Source organism: Phaseolus vulgaris, chromosome 8 (genome assembly GCF_051622355.1).
Source record: "Phaseolus vulgaris cultivar YP4 chromosome 8, ASM5162235v1, whole genome shotgun sequence".
Classification (NCBI taxonomy): Eukaryota; Viridiplantae; Streptophyta; class Magnoliopsida; order Fabales; family Fabaceae; genus Phaseolus; species Phaseolus vulgaris.
In genome coordinates, this window is record NC_143505.1 from 14,435,565 (window position 1) to 14,457,927 (window position 22,363).

The window sequence follows — 22,363 nt, forward strand, 5'->3', positions numbered from 1 at the left end:
AAATGCATCAAAACCGTGAGCAAAGAACTCCTCCGCCTAGTCGGCATTCTTCAAGGCACTCCCATGGTTATTATGAAGATAATCCAAGGCCAAGACATCATCACCATGAAGAGAGGCGCCAACATGTGGCTGGCCCTTGTTCTCCAAATGTAAAACTTCCTAGTTTTAGTGGTGAAAGTGATCCCAATGTATACTTAGGATGGGAGGCTAAGGTGGACCAAATTTTTGATGTAAATGGGGTTAGGGATGAGCACAGGGTTAAGTTAGCTTCTTTAGAATTTTTGGACTATGCCATGCAATGGTGGCATCAATACCTCATGGACATTGACCTACACAAGAGGCCGCCCATGGTCTCTTGGAACGATTTGAAAGCATGTTTACGCGCTAGATTCGTACCCCCACACTTTAGGAAAGACCTTATGTTGAAACTCCAACGGTTTCATCAAGGCGCGCTAAGTGTGGATGATTACTTTAAACAACTAGACACGCTTTTAATTCGAGTTAATATGGATGAGAGTGATGAAGCTAAGATAGCTAGGTTTGTGAGTGGCCTTCGAAGGGACATTCAAGACGTGGTAGAGTTACAAGAATATTCTTCTTTGGAAAATGTGGTGCACCTTGCTAGCAAAATTGAAAATCAACTTGCAAGGAAAAATGCTTTCAAAAATTCTTCTAAAGATAACTACTACCACTCTTCTTGGAAAAATAAAAACTTTTTTTCAAACATCCCTTCTAAGGACTCTACTTTCAAACCTAGAGAGTCTAAGCCTTCCACTTCCAATTCTAGGCCTAAATCACCGCCTAAAACGTCTAGTAAGAAGTGTTTTAAATGTTTAAGCTATGGACATATTGCTTCTAATTGCCCTTCTAAACGAGCTATGTATATGCATGATGGGGTAGATAGTAGTGAGCATGGGTCCGAATCTTCTAGACATTCCTCACCTTCTAGATCCCCAAGTGAGAGTGAAAGTGAAAGCCCACATGAGGGTGACCTATTAGTAATAAGACGCATGCTTGGACAAGTGTTAAAACCTTTTGATGAAACTCAAAGAGAAAATATATTTCATTCAAGGTGTCTTATTAGTGATAGAGTATGCTCTTTGATTGTGGATGGGGGGAGTTGTGCGAATGTGGCAAGCACAAGAGTGGTAGACAAACTTGGATTGCCTACCATCTCTCATGCCAAGCCCTACAAGTTACAATGGTTGAGTGAGGTGGGTGAGATAGTAGTGAACAAACAAGTCCTCATTACATTTTCCATTGGCAAATATAAAGATGAGGTCTTGTGTGATGTTGTTCCAATGGAAGCTACTCATATACTTTTAGGTAGGCCATGGCAATTTGATAGAAAAGTTTTTCATGATGGCTTTACCAACAAAATTTCTTTTCACTTCCATGGGCACAAAGTCACTCTTAAGTCTCTCTCTCCAAAGGAAGTACATGAGGACCAAGTTAAAATGAGAGAAAAAAGAGAGAAAGATAATGATATAAAAAGTTCCAAGAGAAGCCTTCTCATGTCCACACAACAAGTTAAAAGGGTAATAGTTACTCAAAAGCCTATTTTTTTAGCTATTCCTAGGACTATTGACTGTGAGTCGGTTAAGGATAGTCCCACACGTTTGGACAATTTGGTAAAGGACTATGAAGATGTGATTCAAGATCCTCCTAAAGGCTTACCACCTCTAAGAGGGATTGAACACCAAATAGACTTAATGCCCAGGGTTTCTTTACCACATCGTCTAGCATATAGGACCAATCCCAAAGAAAATCAAAAAGAAAATGAAAAGGAAATTGAAGTACATGATAAACCGAGTCTTAATACATTCTCAACTCAATCACTTTTGTTGACTCGTGCTACGCCTACAAGGTCTTCTTCTTCTTTGTCATTTTCATTACCTAAGGTTCCTACTTTCACACCATATTGGATAAAGAATGTTAAAGACGATTTTTTCATATCTCCTATTTTACCAAATAATATCATTCCTACACAATCTTTTCCAACATGGTCTGTGTATAGACCATCTTTTTCTGAACTCCCAACATTTCAAAGTGATAAGTCATGTTTGCCCATTTCTTCTTGTCTTCTCTTATATAATAGCAAACTGACTTTGTTTTATGCAGGAGTACTGAATTCGTGGACGAATTCTCTCCAACTCGGGGAGTATGATGGATATCCACTAGGAGAGGATTTTATTAATGAAGGAAGAGGATTTTCACCTACACATTTGAAGTTCTTCCTTCTAGTCTTCTCACAAATTAAAAGAAGTCAAAGAGAAGATCAAGCCTAAAGATAAAGAAGTCTACAAACTCTCAAATAATAGGCTTCATATTAAATATCTCTCTTTATAGTTTCTTTTAAATTGTAAATAATATAGAATAATGTTTAGAAAGGTGCTTAGAGGGAAACATGAGACACGTCTTTTGTAAAAGAATCTTTAGGCTTTAGTTTAGCAAATTCTAGAAGCTTGGGGAGTGAGCTTAGTAAGGGGGGGTGTGATCTTAGGAGTTTTTTGGGTAGCTTAGGGAATAAGCTATGTAAATGACCAGCCCTTACTCCTATAAAAGGAGGGCTTAGGTCCTTCACAATGCAGATTGGAATTTTATAATAGAGAGACTATACTCAATTTTGGAGAGAATTTGTGAGTTTTGAGTCTTCCTCTTCTTTGCCTTATCTTGTGAGCTATGGTGAGCTTCAAGTGGTGGCACTCCATCACTTATCTTGGTTCAAGGTTCCAAGTGGTGTGAATGGCTTCTTCCAATTCTCAAAATCCAGCAAGCATCTTCTTCTATAAGTGTTCTTCTTCCCTTTTCTTCAATTTTCCATTCGGTAGTTTTGATTCCTAGAGTTTACTTCTTTTTCTACCGTTTAATTTTGTGTTTCCAGCATTGTGTTCTTAATTCTGTTTTGGTTCAGTAGCTATCTTTTAAATTCTGTCCAGTTTTAATTCTTGTTCTTCTTTATTTTTGTTTTGATTCAATTTGACAATACATGGACTTCCATATGAGTCTTGGTTGGTGCTTAGTTTTGGCGAGTTCTTGAATTTAGAACATTGATCCAATTCTAGAGTAAAGTGTCTTTCAAATCCAGCTCAAGTTGTTCCTAAGAATGTCAAGAATCATGTGTTCTTGTAGTTACATTCACATCACCCAGCTTCTTTTTCATCTCTTCGTTCTCCATGCGGAGAACCTGCAACTCCTGCTCGTTCTTCTGAGAAGTCTCATCGGTCTTTCTCTTCATCTCGACCATCTCTCTACAGAGATAACAACATCGTCTGGTCGGCTTCAATCATTCTCTCCATACTTCTGGTTGAGACCATCTACTTTTTTTCTTCAGCTAGTTTCTCTCGGCCCCACGGTGGGCGCCAATTGTTCCTATTAGGTAGATGGGACCTAGAGAACTATTGAAGTCTTTGTCTTCCTCCTTCGGTCGGGCAGGTTGTTGGGTGCTTGACTGGGATCCTTCTCGTCTTCGCGCTTCTCCTTCGGCTCTCAGTCTTGGGTGAACACCAAATGGGGGGGGATACCTCCAGAAGGCACTCCGACGCTCAAGTCAGTAAAGCGGGTGATCAGTATTCGGGTAGGTGCACAGTATTAAATGACGTACCTTCGTCATTGGGATGTGTGTTATTTATATTATTTTAATGGGCTTACCTTATTAGGCCTGATTAGCTTACCTTAATGACATATTAGCTTCACTGACCTGGTTGGAGCGTTAATGGATGTATGGGTCGGCCGACTAGGCCGATCATGGCGATTTCCCTCGTCTCGGCAAAAATTTTGTGGTCTCGGCCAGGTTTCCCCTGTCTCAGTCAGTAAGCCCGAGTCTCGGTCAAGGTGACCGGACCTTTGGTCTCGCCCATACCAGTACACTTGCCCCTTAGGCTCGAGGACGGTTATGTCCAATGAGTCTTTAATGGTAGGGTGTCGGTCATCTTGGGCAGGGAGACCGAGACACGTTATGGTGTCGATAGTTAATGGTAGGGTATCGGTTGGCCTCCCCTGGGCGCATGACTATTGGGCTTCCCGAGGTGTGATGTGACCTTTGGCGGTTTGATGTGACATGACGTGCATTTATGAGGGATTTTTCGGGGGGAAGCGTTGTGGATTGTTGGATCCAAGAGATCTAACGGTTGAGATTGATCCAATGATTCGAATTCTGAGGCCCTTGGGCCCTATAAATAGTGGTCCCAATAGTGTCAAGACGTTGTGCTTTTAATTTGTGAGTTTGTCTGATAACCAAGCATTTTCTCGCTAATTTCTCTGAGAACCGAGTGATCTCTCGCCCTCAATCTCGCCTCTCTCTCTTTTTTGTAAGGTTAGTTATGTCGACTCTGTCTCAGCCTACGTCTTCTTCTTCCGGTCACCCCTCTTCTCCCCTTGGTCGCCCCTTTCCTCCCCTTTAACAATCTTCCTCCTCCTCCTCCTCTTCTTCTTCTTCTTCTTCATCATCATCTACCACCGACTCCTTATCGGTCGGGGTGGCCGAGGCGCCACACAAGGTAGAGGTCGTAATGGGGGACGATCCGGCCAATGCCATTTACCGGTCGGACTCTCCCCCGACGGCCATTCCTCTGGTGGACCTTAGCTGGGTAGACCCTAAGGTAGTTGAGATATCGTCCAACTATAACACCGAGGCTGCTGTGATCGAATTCTTGGCCAAGCACCCGGTTTAAAGGCAGGTGGGCATTCTCGCTACTTTAGCGTTTTTCCCTGTGAGCCCACCGAGAGGGTGTGCTTGGGGCGATCGGGCACTGGTCCCCCTTTCTTTTATATGTATACGTGCCTTTTCTCAGACCTCCATGTCTCTCTTCCCTTTGATGAGTTCACGATTGGCGTCCTTCGGGTGCTCAATGTGGCTCCCACCCAGATTCATCAAAACACCTAGGCGTCCCTTCAGGCCTTTCCCCTGTTGTGTGATGTAATGTGCCTGTCGTGTGATGTAACGCCTCTCACTTCGCCCAAAAGGCCTATTGGCACTCGTTGGTCGGTCGGTCGGGGAGTGTGTTATTTGACTCTTTCGCCGTCTCTTATAAGAGGTTTAAAGAGAGGTTTGTGAGGGTCATTGTTCGGTCAGAGGCGACGACCCTTTTTCTTTTATGAGGCCGGTCGGTCGAGGTTTCTCCTCTACTAGACTCGTAAGCCTTGTGACTTCAAGGTCTGGCTGAGGTCGACAGAGGGCGCCGATGAGCTGGAGGTCCTCTCGCTCTTTGATGCCCTCCCGAGGAAGCTTCCATGCCAGAGGCTGATCCCAAGTCGGCGTGATGGGCGGTCGTAAGGGGTATGGGTCTTTGTTTATACTTTTTCGGTCGGTCGTTTCGTTGTTTCGGTCGGCCATTAGTTGTGATTGCGTTAATCGAACAAGTTGAATGGTCGGTCGACCATTAATTGTGATTAACGTTAATCAAACAAGTTGGGCGGTCGGCCATTAACTGTGATTGTTTAATAGAACAAGTTGAAATGGGCGATCGGCCATTAACTGTGATTGTGTTATTCGATCAAGTTAATATGGGCGGTCGACCATTAACTATGATTGCGTTATTCGAACAAGTTACTATGGGCGGTCAGCCATTAACTGTGATTTTGTTTGTGCCAAGTTACAATGTTAACTTGGGTGTGTATCGATCGGTCTCGGCAGGGTTGCGCCTGTTAGGGCTTCATCCAGACTGAGCCGAGTGTAAGGTGTTCGCAGGGTATGCCAGTTAAGGCTTCCTGTAGACCTAACCTAGTTGATTGGTCTCGGCAAGGTATGCCGGTTAAGGCTTCATCAAGACCAAATCTAGTTGATCGGTCTCGGCAGGGTATGCCGGTTAAGGCTTCACCCAGACCAAACCTAGTTGATCCGTCTCGACAGGGTATGCCGGTTAGGGCTATATCCAGACCAAGCCGAGAGAGGTGTTGGCAGGGTATTCCAGTTAAGGCTTCATCTAGACCAAACCTGGTCGATCGGTCTCGGCAGGGTATGCCGGTTAGGGCTTCATCCTGACCGAGCCGAGGGGTTGCGGGAGAACAGTGCTAGTACTTTGATGAAAACGCCTCATCAAAACTCCCTGGTAGGGTGAGGAAAGAGTGCGTGACTTTATTAAATTCATATGAAATAAAACTTGAGGTGCGTGGCATTCCACGTCCTCGGTACAATTTTGCCCGAAAGCCACTCTAAGTGATAATCTCCCCCCTTTGCGACTTCTCAGACTCGAAAAGGTCCCTCCTAGTTGGACGAGAACTTCCCTTCGTTTTTTCTCGCGTTGCTGCGCATTCTCCAAACAAGGTCTCCCTTCTGGAAGCTCTTCGGTCAGACTTTTGTCTTGTATCTCCTTGACGCCCGGATCTTGCAGGCGACCTCCTGAATCCTGCTTTTGTCACGAAACTTATGTACCAAATCAAGGTTGACCGCTAGGCTTTCCTCGTTTAGGGTGAGGTCGAACATCTGCCTTCGTATGGTGGGTTCGGCCACCTCGACTGGGATCATGGCCTCGACCCCATATGTCAGGTTGTAGGGTGTCTCCTGCGTGGTAGTCTGGGGGGTGCATTTGTACGCCCAGAGTACTTCTATCAGCTCCTCGGTCCATCAGCCTTTTGCCTTGCCTAGGCTTTTTTCAGCTCATTGAGTATGACCTTGTTCGCAGCCTTGGCCTGCCCGTTGGTTTGCGGGTGTTCGACCGAGGCCGTAACAGACTTGATGCCCAGGTCGTCATAGAAGGATTGCAGGCCTCGATCAATAAACTATCGACCATTATTAGTGATTATTGTGTGGGGGATGCCGAATTGGCAAACAATGTTTCTCCATACGAAATTTTGGACATTTTTGGCCGAGATGGATGCAAGGGGTACGGCCTCGATCCATTTGGAAAAGTAGTCGACTCCCACGAGGAGGAACTTGGTCTGCCCTTTTCCTGGCACAAAGGGACCGATGATGTCCATCCCCCAGATGGCAAACGACCATGGGGAGATGATACTGTGCAGCTCTTCCGGCCTTATGTGATGGATGGTCGACCGCCCCATCCACTAGGCGATCGATATTTGGGAGGGGATAGGTATCCTTTGGGCATGCGCTGTTGAGGTTTCTATAGTCGACGCACATCCTCCAGCTGTTGTTTGGTTTGGTGACCATGACGACATTGGCCAATCAAGTCGTGTATCGGGCCTCCCGTATGAATCCGGCCGACAGAAGCTTATCAGATTCTCCCTTCGCTGCTAGGTGTTTTTCATCGCCCAGATCCCTCTTCTTCTGGGAGATTGGTCAGGCTGCTTTGAATATCGACAGTCAATGGGTGATGACGTCAAGGCTCACCCCCGCATGTCGGTCGGTGTCCATGCGAACATGTCCATATTCTTCTTCAGCCCGGTGTCCATGATCTCGGCTTCGGCAGCGGCCATGGTCGTCCCTACAGCAGTGTTGTGTTCATTGTCTAGGAGGGGTACTCTCCTCAGCTCTTCTCTTGCTTCCAATCTATCCTCGGTCGCCCGGGGATCGAGGTTTACCAACGCGATTGTTGGCTCAACTGACATTGGTCGAGCCCCCCCTGGGTGAGCGGTCCTTTCGGGAGGACTTTCTCTTGGGAGAGGTGTCGTACCTTAAGGGTTCCACCCGGAGGCTTTCGGCATAGCACTCTCATGCCTCCTTCTGATCCACATGGATCGTAAGAATGTCCCCCGTCTTCGAAGGGAACTTCATTGCCAGGTGAGGGGTCGATACTATGGCCATCAGCCTGTTGACCGAGGAGGATGTTATAGGAGGTATTGGCATCGATGACCAAATACCGGATCTTTATAGTCTTGGTGTTCTTCCCCTCGCTGAAGGTGGTGTAGAGCTCAATGTTTCTTCCGGGCGTTGTTGGTGCTCCCTCTCTCGGCGAAGCCGCCAGCTATGGTTTTGATAACTTCTCGGTTACCTCTTCTATCGCTGAAGATTTTTCTTATTTTTCAAGATTCACCCTACAATATGGTGCAAAAAGAGCCAAAATAAACTATTTTAATCCCTACAATATGACACAAATATTTTATAAAAAAAACTATATAAAAAATGCAAAATCCAATTTAATTTATTGTAATTGATTGTTAATTTTTTTTTATTCAACTCTTAATAAAAAAAGTATACGACTTTTAAATGTATAATTTTTAAGTATATAAATTACGCCCCTAATAATTTTACTAGAAAAGAAATTACATTTAATAAGTTAAAAAAATATTATAGTTTAATTTTTTTTTAATATATGTAAACCTATTATTGTTGTAATTTTAATAAATATAATATAGTTTACAAAATTTAAACATTTTAAACTTACAACAATATTTACACCAACAACATTTTGTTTTCATTTATCTACTTCTAGTTCTAATGTAATAACAATTACAATAATGGTATATACTAAAGATCTTCATTTAATCATTTTGTTTTTCATAAATTAAGTGGCATTATTAGAAATAATTAAATGAAAACTAATTTTATAAAAAATAATTAGTTGTTTTTACAACTGCTCAGGTGTATTTCTTTGGGCTCTAAATATGGAGGAAGATGACTTTTGTGTATGGGATGAAAGTAAAGCTAATTACAATTTTGATGGCTTCCTCAAACAATTGTGGCAGGTTAAAGAATTTACCAATGCTTTGACAACTGCGTGGAGAGTCCTTTTGTATTTTTTTCATCCAGTTCAATATTACCTCATAACTATTAATATGCTCTTTATCATTCTTATGAGTATGATCTTAGTCCCTTTATTGGAACATGATGCATGGTAGAGTCCACCATGTTCCTTTCTCTATCTACAAATATATTCAGACACTTCATAACTACTCAAAAACAACAACTGCTCAGGTGTATTTCTTTGGGCTCTAAATATGGAGGAAGATTACTTTTGTGTATGGGATGAAAGTAAAGCTAATTACAATTTTGATGGCTTCCTCAAACAGTTGTGGTAGGTTAAAGCATTTACCAATGCTTTGACTACTGCATGGAGAGTCCTTTTGGATAAAATGCCAACTCGTAGCAGCTTAAGTAGAAGAGGAGTGGTAGGTTTCTTCTCTGAATGTGGGTTATGCCAAACTTCAGAAGAGACTTATCAACACCTATTCTTGGAATTCTTCGTGGCACAGGTGTGGTCTTTATGTCTTAGATGGATGGGAATTTTGAATGCCCAACATAAGGATTTGAAGTCTCACTTTGTTAACTTTCACCTGGTGCATTTCAGAACCTAGCAAATTCTGGTATGGAAAGGTTTGTGGTTGGGAATAGCGAGGGGCGTGTGGGAACAAAGAAATATTGTTATCTTTAAGCAAGGGAAATCTAATGCGCAAGAAATCTTCCATCAGGCACAACCCAGATCCAGACTGTGGATGACAAACATGGTATGTGCTTTCAACTTTTCCTTCTTAGATTGGCTCTTAAATCTTGAACTTTGTCGAAAAAGTTACAGGTGATGAACGGAAGTTCTGTCACCTGTTAAGATTCTGTTCAACACAAGGGGAGTGGAGTTTTGTTCTGCCTTTACAATTTAGACTGTGAATAATCTCAATACTAAGGGTTAAGGGTGTATGGTAGTTTTTGTTGCTTTGTAGAGGTTGTATGGTAGCTTTGTTGATGATGTTGTTAGTTGGTAAGTTGGGACTGTTAGGATGGGATGTGGATGGAGAGGTTTTATCCTTGAATCCTCTGGTCTGTGTCTTTGCTTTCTTTACTTCCTTAAACCTACACTAGAAAACAAAGGGTGCGGTCTTAAGTAAATTGCAAAGAGCATCTGTTGGTAGGGTTTTCTCTATGGGGCCTAGTAAATCTTTGTTCCGGTCTTGTGTGGAGCAGACAAAATAAACTATGATGGTTTCTATTGTGGGGACCCTGGAGGCGTGCCGATGTTTTTGAGGGGCATTGGTTATTTGGGATGCGTGTCCTACGGATCAATTACTAGGAAGCTAGTGTTATAACTAGTTTTGGAGGAGGTGCTTTCTGGTTTTAGTTGCCTTTTTTAAGCATTGTACTTCTTTGTTCACAAAGTTCTCCCCTTGGTGGATGATCAATCATTAGTGGTCATCTCCTTCTAAGTTAGATCAAATGTTGTTTGTCTATAGGCGTTGGATATTTGGTTTTCTTCATATTATGACTGGCGGGGAGCTCCTAATCTTTGGAAAAGATGTTATCAGTTATAGTGGTTTTGTTGTTTATACTCTACAAGGGAGCCAATTTTGGTTGGTGAAGGTGTTGCTCATCCTGTTGCTAAGGCAGACTTTCTTTACGAATTAGAGGTGAATCAAAGTATGTGCAGATTCATCCTCAAGTTCCTTATGCTTTGTCTGCTGGAAGATTCTTATTCTTTGGTTTTGGTAGTCTTCGTGCAGACGAAGGATTTGATGACGAATATATCTAACCAAGGGTACCGTAAAATGTATAGATTAGGATCTTAGAAGCCGTGAGCTTTGTCCAAAACGCCAACTCTTGCCTGTAAGCATAAGTGTTGGTCTCCCTGTTGGATGTTACAGATCCAACCTAAGTGTAACCAGGGTAATATTGTTAAGCACACGGTTTTGTGCAGCTTTTTATGCTTGCTGTCAAAAATGTTTTTTGTACAACATTTTTGCATAATTTGGCAGCAACATTGGAAACTTTGTTTCTCTTTCTGCCAGTGTTTTGTAGTTTTTCCTGCCTCTGACTTTTTTTGCGAATGTTGGTTCTTGTATAAGGGTTGAGACACTCCTAAAGTGTCCCTCTTAATTTATTTTATTCTTTGTCGATAAAAAATATATTTGGACACTTCATTTGATGAGTTTAATTAATTTTAAATTATGCTATAACGATTTTTTTCCTATCCAAATGTTTATATATTTTTAATCACTATCCAGATGTTTTCTGGGTCTTATATTTTTAGCATCTGCAATAGTTTAGTTGATTCGAGTCATGCAGATTATCGCAAACCATGATAAAAAAATGAAGTTATTTTTTAAAATAAACATAATTTATTTTCTTTTATGATTGTTATTGTAGTTTGTAGGTTATATAAATTAAATGACTTTAGGAAATCGTTTTTAGGTTTTATAAGGGTTAGACCACTATGGAAGTGGCCCATATTTATTTATTTTTTCTTGTCGATAAAAAATAACTTTGTTAATAAAGCTAGTTTTCTATGTAAGTAACGCATGTCCCTCTAGCTATACATATCACAATGCTTCTTATATTCCTAAAAAGAAATTAAATAAAAATAATGAAAGATAACTTTTTTTTATCAGTACGAAGTAATAAAATTAAATAGACTCACTTTAGTGGTGGTTCAACCCTTATATAGAGTAGTGAGTTCGAAGAGTATCTTTCGATATACATATCAAACCACAATATAAGTGGAGGGGAGCTCCTAATCTTTGGCAAAGATGTTATCTTTTGTGGTTTATACTCTAAAAGGGAGCCAATTTTGGTTGGTGTATGTGTTGGTCACCCCGTCCCTAAGGCAAACTTTCTTAACGAATTAGAGGTGAATCGAATTATGTGCAGATTCATCCTCAAGTTCCTTATGTTTTGTCTGTTGGAAGATGCTTATTCATTAGTTTTGGTAGTTTTAGTGCAGATGAAGGATTTGATGACAAATATATTTATCCAAGGGTACCTTAAAATGTATAGATTGGAACCTTGGAAGCAGTGAGCATTATCCAAAACGCCAACTCTTGCCTGTAAGTAGAAGTGTTGGCCTCCATTTTGGATGTTGCAGACCCAACCTAAGTGCAACCAGGGTTATATTGCTAAGCACACGGGTTTGTGCAGGTTTTTATCCCTGCTTTCAAAAATGTTTTTTGTACATTTTTTTTTTAATAATTTGGCAGCAACATTGGCAACTTTGTTTTTCTTTCTGCCTGTGTTTTGTATTTTTGGCTGCCTCTGGCTTTTTTTTTTGTGAAAGGTGGTTCTTGTATAAGGGTCGAGACACTCTTAAAGTGTCACTCTTAATTTATTTTATTCTTTGTCGATAAAAAAAAATATTTGTACACTTCATTTGGTGAGTTTTATTAATTTTAAATTATGTTATAAACATTTTTGTCCTATCGAGATGTTTAATTATTTTTAATCACTATCCAGATGTTTTCTTGGTCTTATATTTTTTAGCATGTGCAATAATTTAGTTAATTCGATTCATACATATTATCTTAAACCATGATAGGAAAATGAAGTTTTTTTTAAAAAAATAATTATAATTTATTTTCTGTCATGATTGTTATTGTAGTTTGTAAGTTATATAGATTAAATGACTTTAGTAACTTGTTTTTAAGATGTTTTCTTGGTCTTATATTTTTAGCATCTGCAATAGTTTAGTTGATTCTAGTCATGCAGATTATCGCAAACCATGATAAAAAAAATGAAGTTATTTTTTAAAATAAACATAATTTATTTTCTTTTATGATTGTTATTGTAGTTTGTAGGTTATATAAATTAAATGACTTTAGGAAATCGTTTTTAGGTTTTATAAGGGTTAGACCACTCTGGAAGTGACCCATATTTATTTATTTTTTCTTGTCGATAAAAAAAACTTATGTTAATAAAGCTAGTTTTTTTTTGCAGGTAACACATGTCCCTTTAGCGATATATATCGCAATGCTTCTTTTATTCCTAAAAAGCAATTAAATAAAAAAATATAGAAATATGACTTTTTTTTATCAGTAAGAAGTAATAAAATTAAATAAACCCACTTCAGGGGTGGTTCAATCCTTATAGAGAGTAGAGACCTCAAAGACTATCTTTCTATATACATATCAAACCACAATATAACTTGTTACTGTCTACACAACACTACCAACTAAATTAGAAATAGAAATATCAAGGTTCAACCACAACTCTTCTACCCTTGTTGTCATTCTTCTCATCATTTTATTCTCTAGTAAACTCAATTTTCAAGATTCAAGGAATACATTATGATTTAACCAATACATTGATGAATGGAAATCAAAATTTTATTCAAATAAAAACTTATTACTCTATTTTATTTTCAAAATATTTTTAAAAAGATAAATTTGAGAAATTAAAACATTTATTAAATTAATGTGATTTTTTAAATATTAATAGGTGAAATATTTAATTTTGAAAAAAAAATTATTGATGAATCATGGTATAAAATTATATTGGTTGATTGAAAAATAATAATTATGATTATAATAATATTAAATTGATTAAAAATAGATTCTTTCTTATTGTGATTTTAAAATATAAAAATGTGATGCGAATATGGTTATAAACAGTTTGTATTACTATTTTTGATTTAATTTGTTTCTAAAATAAAGGGTAATTGATATGAGTACATTGAAGATTCTATTAATATGGTTATCAACAACAATAATTTTCCATTATATATATGAATAGTTTTTAGAAGAATTTTAATACACAGAAAATAATTGCTCTTTTTTTCTTCTCTTATTGTTTGAGTTTGATATTGGGTGAGATATAGTGATAGAATAAAATAAAGATGGCAATAACATCAAAAACATGTTTACCACTCCTTGCTTGCATTCTGGTCATCGTTTTATTCTTAGGTAAATTGAGTTTCATTATCGGAGAAACTAAGAAAGTTTGGTTATACTTTTTGTTGTTATAAGTTGCATGCATTAACCATTTTAGATTCAGTTAAAAGTATATGTGTTGTTGCATGCATGTATTAATGATGAATGTATGTGATTATGGTAGATATTGTGTTAGAATAATGTATAATTGGTGTGTGAAGATATAGGTGGAGCAGAATCAACGATGAAGGAGACTGATGTGAAGGATTTAGGTGAATGGATGAGCAGAAAAGATATAGAAGAAAAGGATGTGTATTGTTGTTCTGACAACCGTGTAATAAGTTGCAACCCAGGAACACAGGACGACAAACATTGTAATTCTCTTTGTCTAAACCATCCGTGCAGAAAAGGTGGTCGTTGCAAAGTCTTTGGCCATAAAAATCCAAGACACTTTTGCCATTGTTTTTGCTAAATCCATGCAACATATCAGATCAGATAATGATGAAGATTCTAAATCTCGATATATTATATATATATATATATATATATATCTCACTTTATTTTCATTTATATAAATCAGTCACAAAATGTATAATTTTCATTAATGTATAATTTATATGAAATGAATTTTCTATATTAAATTATAATTTTACACTCTGAAATTTTTTAAAGGGAATTTTGTGAGAGTGGTAGCTAATGAACGTTCTCTATTTTGAAGAAGATTTTTCCTATTTTTCAAGATTCACCCTACAATATGGTGCAAAAAGAACCAAAATAAACTATTTTAGTCCCCATAATATTAGACAAATATTTTATAAAAAAAACTATATAAAAAAGTCAAAATCCGATTTAATTTATTGTAATTGATTGTTAATTTTTTTTTATTCAACTCTTAATAAAAAAGGTATACAACTTTTAAATGTATAAGTTTTAAGTATATAAATTATGCTCGCAATAATTTTACTAGAAAAAAATCACATTTAATAAGTTAAAAAATTATTATAGTTTATTTTTTTAATATATTTATATCTATTATTGTTTCAATTTTAATAAATATAATATAGTTTACAAAATTTAAACATTTTAAACTTACAACAACAACATTTACAACAACATTTTATTTTCATTTATTTACGTCTAGTTCTAATGTAATAACACTTATTATAATGGTATACAATGTACCGTCCCGTACCCGGGCATTGACGAAGTCAAGGTCAAAGTCAGCGTCGAGGTCAAAGTCAACGTAAGGCGTCGCCCATGTGGGGGTGACGCCAAGCGTAGGCGTCGCCCAGAGGAAGCGTCGCCAAGAGGAAGCATCGCCAAGATAAGGCGTCGCCTAGCAGGGCGTCGCCAAGATAAGGCGTCGCCTAGCAGGGTGTCGCCAAGGTGGAATGGCCCAAAAGCAAGGCGACCACAGCGCCACTCCCCGACACCCATGGGTAGGAAAAACCATGGAGGGGGCGACGCCGTGGGAAGGCCTCAGACCCCTGATAACCAGGGAATAGTGATAAAGAGAAGGAAAAGGTGGCTTCAAGGCCATAGTGACAGCACCAGTGTAGGGCAGCCCGACTCGTGAAGTACCCCTGCCGCCCCAGAGACGCCTTTGGGACAGATACGACTCAAGGGGAGGGTCACGCCCAGGGTAGCCAGGTGCAGGGTACGAGAGGAAGGCAGATACGCTCTCAAAGTGAGTGACTAGATGATTGGGGCATGAGTTGGCACCCCAAAAAGTCAACCCTTGCGCAGTAGCACTCCCAAGCAGGAGGACTCACACGTAGAAACGTCCCCGATGGGCAGAAACGTCCCCAGATGGGGTCATGGCGTTGTGAGGCCCTCCACGTGTACGACAGCCAGGTTAGAATAGAAACACCCTTCAGTCAGGTACCAGGTAATTAAAGTCATTCAATACAGTTTTTGTTTCGAGCGTTTCAGGTACTATAAAGGCTCCCAAGCGTTTCAACGTCTTAAATGCGCTACGTTTTCTAATTAGACGCGTTAATTAAGTGCGTTACGTTTTGTGATTAAAAGCGCTTTAAGGCGCTTTAAATGCTTGGGCAGTTTAAATAGCGTTGAGAATGTTGGAAACAGGGTTCAAACTTTTGGCAAATTTTCCAGAAACTCTCTAGTTGCTTGCTCGAGCCTTGAGGTTACGCACAAGGGACTAGGGAATGATTTTTGCTAGAAGGAGAAATATACACTAGACACAGTTTCCCTTTTACCACCTTCAGAGTGCCATACGCGGTGCTCCGACACGGAGGTGCTTAGTTTTTGGTGTTTCTTGCTGGCTGACTTGAGCGTCGGAGTGCAAACGGCCGCTAGGGCGCCCTTTTGTCCTTCTTTGCAGGAATCCACAGGTAACCAGTGGGAAGGAGTCCCTAGCTGACGGTTGAGGTCGCGCATAAAGACGTTCCAGGTCAACCGGACGGAACATATACTAAAGATCTTCATCTATTTATTTTGTTTTTCATAAAACAAGTGACACTGTTAGAAATAATTAAATAGAAATTAATTTATCGAAAAAATAATTAGTTGTTATATTGCCTAAATTATATATTATTTTAGAAACTAAAAAAGTTATTAATATTTAAATTTGTATCTAATTAGCTACCAGTTATTTAGATTATGAGGTTGGTAGTTAAAACTTTTATAGTTACTTAAATATCAATTTAAAATTTATTTATCAATAATAGAAACTAATTAAGTCTCTAAAATAGTATCTAATATGGTACATATAACAACTAACTACTTTTTATCCCTAAAATTTATTTTTATTTAATAATTTTCATATAGTGTGTGTCAAATTTATTATACACACAGTTATATTTTTTCTACTTATTAAAATCGTAAGGACCAAATAAACTTTCTTCACAAATGTCATATGCACAAAATTTAGTTAGAATTTGTATTTGTCATATACTATTTTTTGAAATTTTCAAAACTCATGAATATGATTAAAGATTTGTTTAAAACAATTTGAACTCTCCATGTATACCAAATTCTAAAATAAAATAAAATAATTTATCCATTTAACGTAATATGAAATTAAATTACATACATCTAATACTCCACTTTTAATTTTATTTATTTTTTATTGATAAAAAATATTCATACCTTTGTATTTTTTTCATTCATTTCAATATTACTTCATAACTATTAATATGCTCTTTATCTTTCTTATGAGTATGATCTTAGTCCATTTATGGGAACAGGATGCATGATTGAGTCCACCATGTTCCTTTCTCTATGTGCAATCATATTTGATGGAGATCAAGCTCAAGTGGACATGGAGGCCAATCAACAAGATCAAGAAGAGGTAGAGGCGCAAATGGAGGATGCCCATGGAGGTCAAAGCCCACCTCAAAGGCTTACAAAAAGCATGTTCAAAGCTTTAGGAGCTATTTTCTCTTTTTGTAATTTCTTTGGTTGAAGGTGCTTAGAGGGAAACATTAGAAACCTCTATTGTTATATCATCTTTTAGTCTTTAATTAGGAGCTTTAGGAGGGGGGGTGTGTTAGTAGATAGGTGTAGAAGTAAATAAGGAGGTGCCAAAGTGAGAGAAGGGATCACACCTTCCTCATGTCTTGTTTAGGCGCCGGTTATAGCTTCTTTTGGGAGGGAATTTTGAATTCTCTTAGTTTGATTTTCAGCACCTTTAGGCTATAAATATAGGTGCTCTCCTTGTACATTTCAGATTTGAATTTTAATTAGAGAAACTATACTCAAATTTTGAGAGAGCATTGGAGAGCTTTTGAGCCTTCTTCTCTAGTCTTATCTTGAAGGATCCATGGTTTCCTCAAGTGGCGGCTTGCACACTCATCTAGGAGCATCCATCTTTCTAGTGGCGTGATCATCCAACCATACATCCATCTTCATGAGCTTTCTCCTCTCCTTCCTTTCTTCTCTTTTGTTGTTCATGTCTTGAGTTTGTGTTCTTGAGTTTTTGGTTCGGCTTTTAGCTTTTCCAACAACTTTTCTTCTTCTTCTTTGTGTTTGGTTCGGTACATTTTATTTTCCAGCAATCCTTTTCAGTTCTCTTGCCTTTTATTTCATTTTTTTCGGTTCATTTTGGTTCTTATTCAATTCTATTCGGTGCTTTTGATTTTTACCTCTTTTTGTTGGTTCAATTTGACAATAGAATGTCAAGAATTATTCTCTTCTTTGCTATTGGAATCACATCAATATTTGTGTTGAAAATGGATGAAGCTTCTTCTCAGCAAGTCTTAATGTGTGTGTTTGATGTAGAAAATTGTATTATTTGATATGAAGTTAGTGGTGATGTTATTAGTGGTCATAATAGGTTAGAGTGAGTTTAAGGTGACCTTTTGCTTCCTGACCTACTTCATATCCTTAACCAAGGTGGTAAGATCAAGCACAAAAAAAATTTCAAAACTCTTTTATCAACTACCTTAAGTTTTCTCAAAATCAGGTTACTGCACAAAATTAAATTTGTTGATTTGTAAAACAATAGATTTATTTATGAACTGGTTAATGGTTTTGAAAATTCTGTTAGGGCACCAAAGAGTTTGTTGCAGTCCGTTATTTCTGTTAAGATGAGTTGGGATTGATATTAAAATCATCTTGTGTATTTCATAAAAACAATCCATTTATTTTATCTTCAACTTGTTTTTTTTATAACAACTTTCAACTATTTTTTGAAAAATTGTTATGAATTGGTTTCTATATTAAGAGAGACACATCTCACATGAAAAATTGAGTGATCACGTTTTTTAACACAGATAAAAGTGTTTTCATTGAGAGACAAAATCTTTGAATGTTTTCATGAAAGGTTCTCTCAAAGAATTCAAGTGTGCTTGTTCATTGTGTACCTTGGTCAAGGATTGAGGTTTTGTCATTGCTAAACTGCAGAAAAGTGTTGTTTTAGGTTTCTTGCATCCTCTTTTCATGTGCTTTCTTTCCTTGTTCTTTCTTGTGTAAAGGTGGTTGTATAGACACTTCTTGATAGGGTTTCATGGAGTGTTCTGGCTACTGAAATAGAGTTTTTCGGCATTGTGTATGCCTTGTTCTTTAAGGGTCAAAGAACCACAAGGTCTTGTAATTGGTTTTGTTCCGTCCGGTTGAACGGGACGTCTTCGTACGCCACCTCAACCGTCAGCTAGGGACTCCTTCCCACTGGTCACCTGTGGATTCCTGCAAAAGAGAGGACAAAGAGGCACCCTAGCGGCCGTTTGCACTCCGACGCTCAAGTCAGCCAGCAAGAAACACCAAAACTGTGCACCTCCGTCTCTGAGCACCGCGTATGGCACTCTGAAGGTGGTAAAAGAACTGTGTATCTGTGTGTGTGTTTTCTCGCTCAGGCAAAGATCTTTCCCCAGTCCCTTGTTCGTAGTCTCAAAGCACGAGCAAGCAACTAGAGAGTTCTGGTGAATTTGCCAAAAGTTCGAACCCTGTTTCCAACATTCTCCGTGCTATTTAAGCTACCCAAGCATTTAAAGCGCCTTAACGCGCCTTTAATTGCAAATGTAACGCACTCAATCAGCGTATCTAATTTAGGAAACGTAGCGCATTTAAGACGTTGAAACGCTTGGGAGCCATTATAGTACCTGAATGTTCGAAACAGAAACTGTATTGAATGACTTTAATTACCTGGTACCTGACTAGAGGGTGTTTCTATTCTAACATGGCTGTCGTACACGTGGAGGGCCTCACGACGCCATGACCCCATCTGGGGGTGTTTCTACGTGTGAGTCCTCCTGCTTGGGAGTGCTACTGCGCTAGGGGTGACTTTTTGGGTGCCAACTCATGCCCCCAATCATCTAGTCACTTACTTTGAGAGCGTATCTGCCTTCCTCTCGTACCCTGCACCCGGCTACCCTGGGCGTGACCTTCCTCTTGAGTCGTATCTGTCCCAAAGGCGTCTCTGGGGCGGCAGGGGTACTTCACGAGTCAGGCTGCCCTACACTGGTGCTATTACTATGGCCTTGAAGCCACCTTTTCCTTCTCTTTATCACTGCCCCGGGTTATCGGGACCTGAGGCCTCCCCACGGCGTCGCTCCCTCCATGGTCTTTCCTACCCATGGGTATCGGGGAACCACACTGTGATTGCCTTGCTTTAGTACTGTTTGAGTTGGCGACGCCCTGGTTGGGTGATGCCTTCACCTAGGCGACGCTTTACCTTGGCGACGCCTCTTCTTGGTGACGCTGGCACTTAGCGTCTCTTCACCTATGCGACGCCTGGTGTTGACTTTGACCTCTGTCGTTGACTTTGACCTTGATTTAGTCAACTCCCGGGTACGGGACGGTACATAAGCCCCCCAGTCTTAAGCCGAAGACTTGTCTTTAGCGTAAAGACTAAGGCCTCGCCCACGCCGTCCACGTGTCATCCTGATGACGTGTCGCTCCCTGCTGACTCAACAATTCTCGAATTGTTGACGTGACGCTCTCTGAACCCTAGGAGCGCTCTTACTGACTGATTGGACATCCTCTGAAATGGTGATAATAACACCTTTTGGGGATACCCTTGATTGCGCGCCACGTGGCCCATCGCGCGGCCAGCCCTCTAGAGACCCTTGCGTTTCCCTGGCGCGATTGATCCTTTGACACGTGGTACGATCTCACGGCCCTGGGGAACCTGTCTGTTTGGATGACAGACCTAGAAAGGGGAAACCCTTCTTCTTTATGTACCAGACAGTGTTCAAACGCGTGGGGGTCCGTCTCCCATTTACCCCCTTCGAGAGAGAACTCCTTACTGAAATCAATACCGCCCCCGCCCAGCTCCACCCCAACAGCTGGGCGTTTGTAAGGGGTTTTCAAATTCTTTGTGGACACCTGGGCATCCTCCCATCCGTAGACGTTTTCCTACATTTCTTTGAGGTGAAAAAGCAGGGGAAAAGCTTCTGGGTAAGCTTTTCCGGGATCGCGGGTAGAATCCTCCTTTCCCTCTTCCAAAACTCTTACAAAAACTGGAAGGGAAAATTCTTTAGACTGTGCACCCAGCTCCACCCCAACAGCTGGGCGTTTGTAAGGGGTTTTCAAATTCTTTGTGGACACCTGGGCATCCTCCCATCCGTAGACGTTTTCCTGCATTTCTTTGAGGTGAAAAAGCAGGGGAAAAGCTTCTGGGTAAGCTTTTCTGGGATCGCGGGTAGAATCCTCCTTTCCCTCTTCCAAAACTCTTACAAAAACTGGAAGGGAAAATTCTTTAGAGTGTGCAGCGCTAAGCACGATCCCACAGCCTTGGATGGCTTCCCCCTTTACTGGACGGAGCGCCCTAAACTGCTCAGGGCCAAAACCCTGGAAGAGCTATCTCCCGCTGACAGGGAGGTAAGCAAAGCCTTGGCCGGGCTGGGGATCGTTTTTTATACCTTGAAGCTTGTTGCTAGCGAGTACAATGCTCACGCCCTGACCACCTACTTTGGTAAGGGGACTCTCCCCTCATCCTTCTTGTTGTGAACACCCTGCTACCGGATGTTTGTTCCCCCAGACTATTCTACTCGTTTTATATTGTGCCATGTTACTTGCATCTCACGCCTCTATGTGTATTGTAATTTTGCATAGCTGCTTTGGTCCTAATTTCTGCTGCTTGGTCTGTTTTAATGTAGGATCGGTGATGGACGCCTCTAAAAGGATGATGCTGGCGAGAGAAATGAAGGAGGCTCGTGCCGCCAAGGCGAGCGCCTCCTCCGTCCCTGCTGCTGCTCCGATCCCCCCACCAACTCTATCACCGCCACCTCCGGTCACTGCCGAAGCTCCCTTAAGCTCATCTTCGTCATCTCCACATAGCCCCGAGGCGCTTCCAACTCCCAGCTCTCCTCCGCCCATCGCCGCCGTTCCCCTAGCCGCGGCCTCGTCACCGGCTCCAACCCCCCTTGACAAAGGGAAACGGGTCTTGGAGATTTTATCAGATGATGAGGACTCGGAAGGTGTGGCACCCTTCAAGAGGAGAAAATCCGCGTGGGTTCCTCTTCTGGTAGAGGCGTCGCCCCAGGGAGGGAACTCCTTCATGGACAACCCCCCAAGTGCGACCTCACTTCCCCCCACGACACCCCAAGAGGAAGGGGGCGAAGGCGCCGAATCTGCCCCGCCTCCGCCGCCGGCAGAAGTCATTGCTTCCCCTACTCCCGTCGCTGCCGCCCCCGACTTCATCGCCATCCCTCCTCCAATCATGCATCTGATGAGGGGCTTCAGTGGCGGAACTATGCCAGAGGGTACCGACAGGAAGGAAGGCATGCCTTTCTACTTGGGGCCTTCTTGGCGGTGGCCCTTGAATGGCGCGCCCAGGACAGAAACGCGGTCCTGCAAGCTCAAACTCTCCAGTCCTTGGAAACAAAGGCGACTACTCTGGAGGAGGAGAAGAGAACCCTGGGATGCCAGAACGAAGCTTACCAAACTTCCTTGAAGCAGGCTCAAGAGTCCAAAGCAGAAGCTGAGAGACAACTGGCAGAGGCATTGGAGCTTCAGGCTGACTTTTATACTCGGGAGGTCGCCCTCCAAGTTCAGTTAACGGGCCTTCAAGAATTGGTCAAAGTTGATGCAGAAGTTCAAAAGGACTTGAAGGACCGTTGTTGTGAGCAGGCTAACAAGATGGAGCGGATGGAGGGGGAAATGGCCACCCAAGCCAAGGCTATGGGCCTTCTCCAAGCTGACTACGACAAACTACAGGTCGAGGTCAGTCGGCTTCGTGTGGGAAAGGAGGCTTTGGAGAAGCAGGTAGCCTCGGGGGACGCCGCCATCGAGGAGCTAGAGAAGGACAAAAAGGCCCTCATCCAGGAGATGGCAGGTACTTTCGAGGAGGGGTTCCAAGAAGCTTTGGCTCAAGCAGTCTGCACGAATCCGGGGATTGACATTTCCAGCTACGATCCCACTCACCACATTGTTGATTGAAAAGTCGTGCCCTTGGAGATAGACGACTGAGCCGCCACCCCCCGATCATCAGCCCATTTCT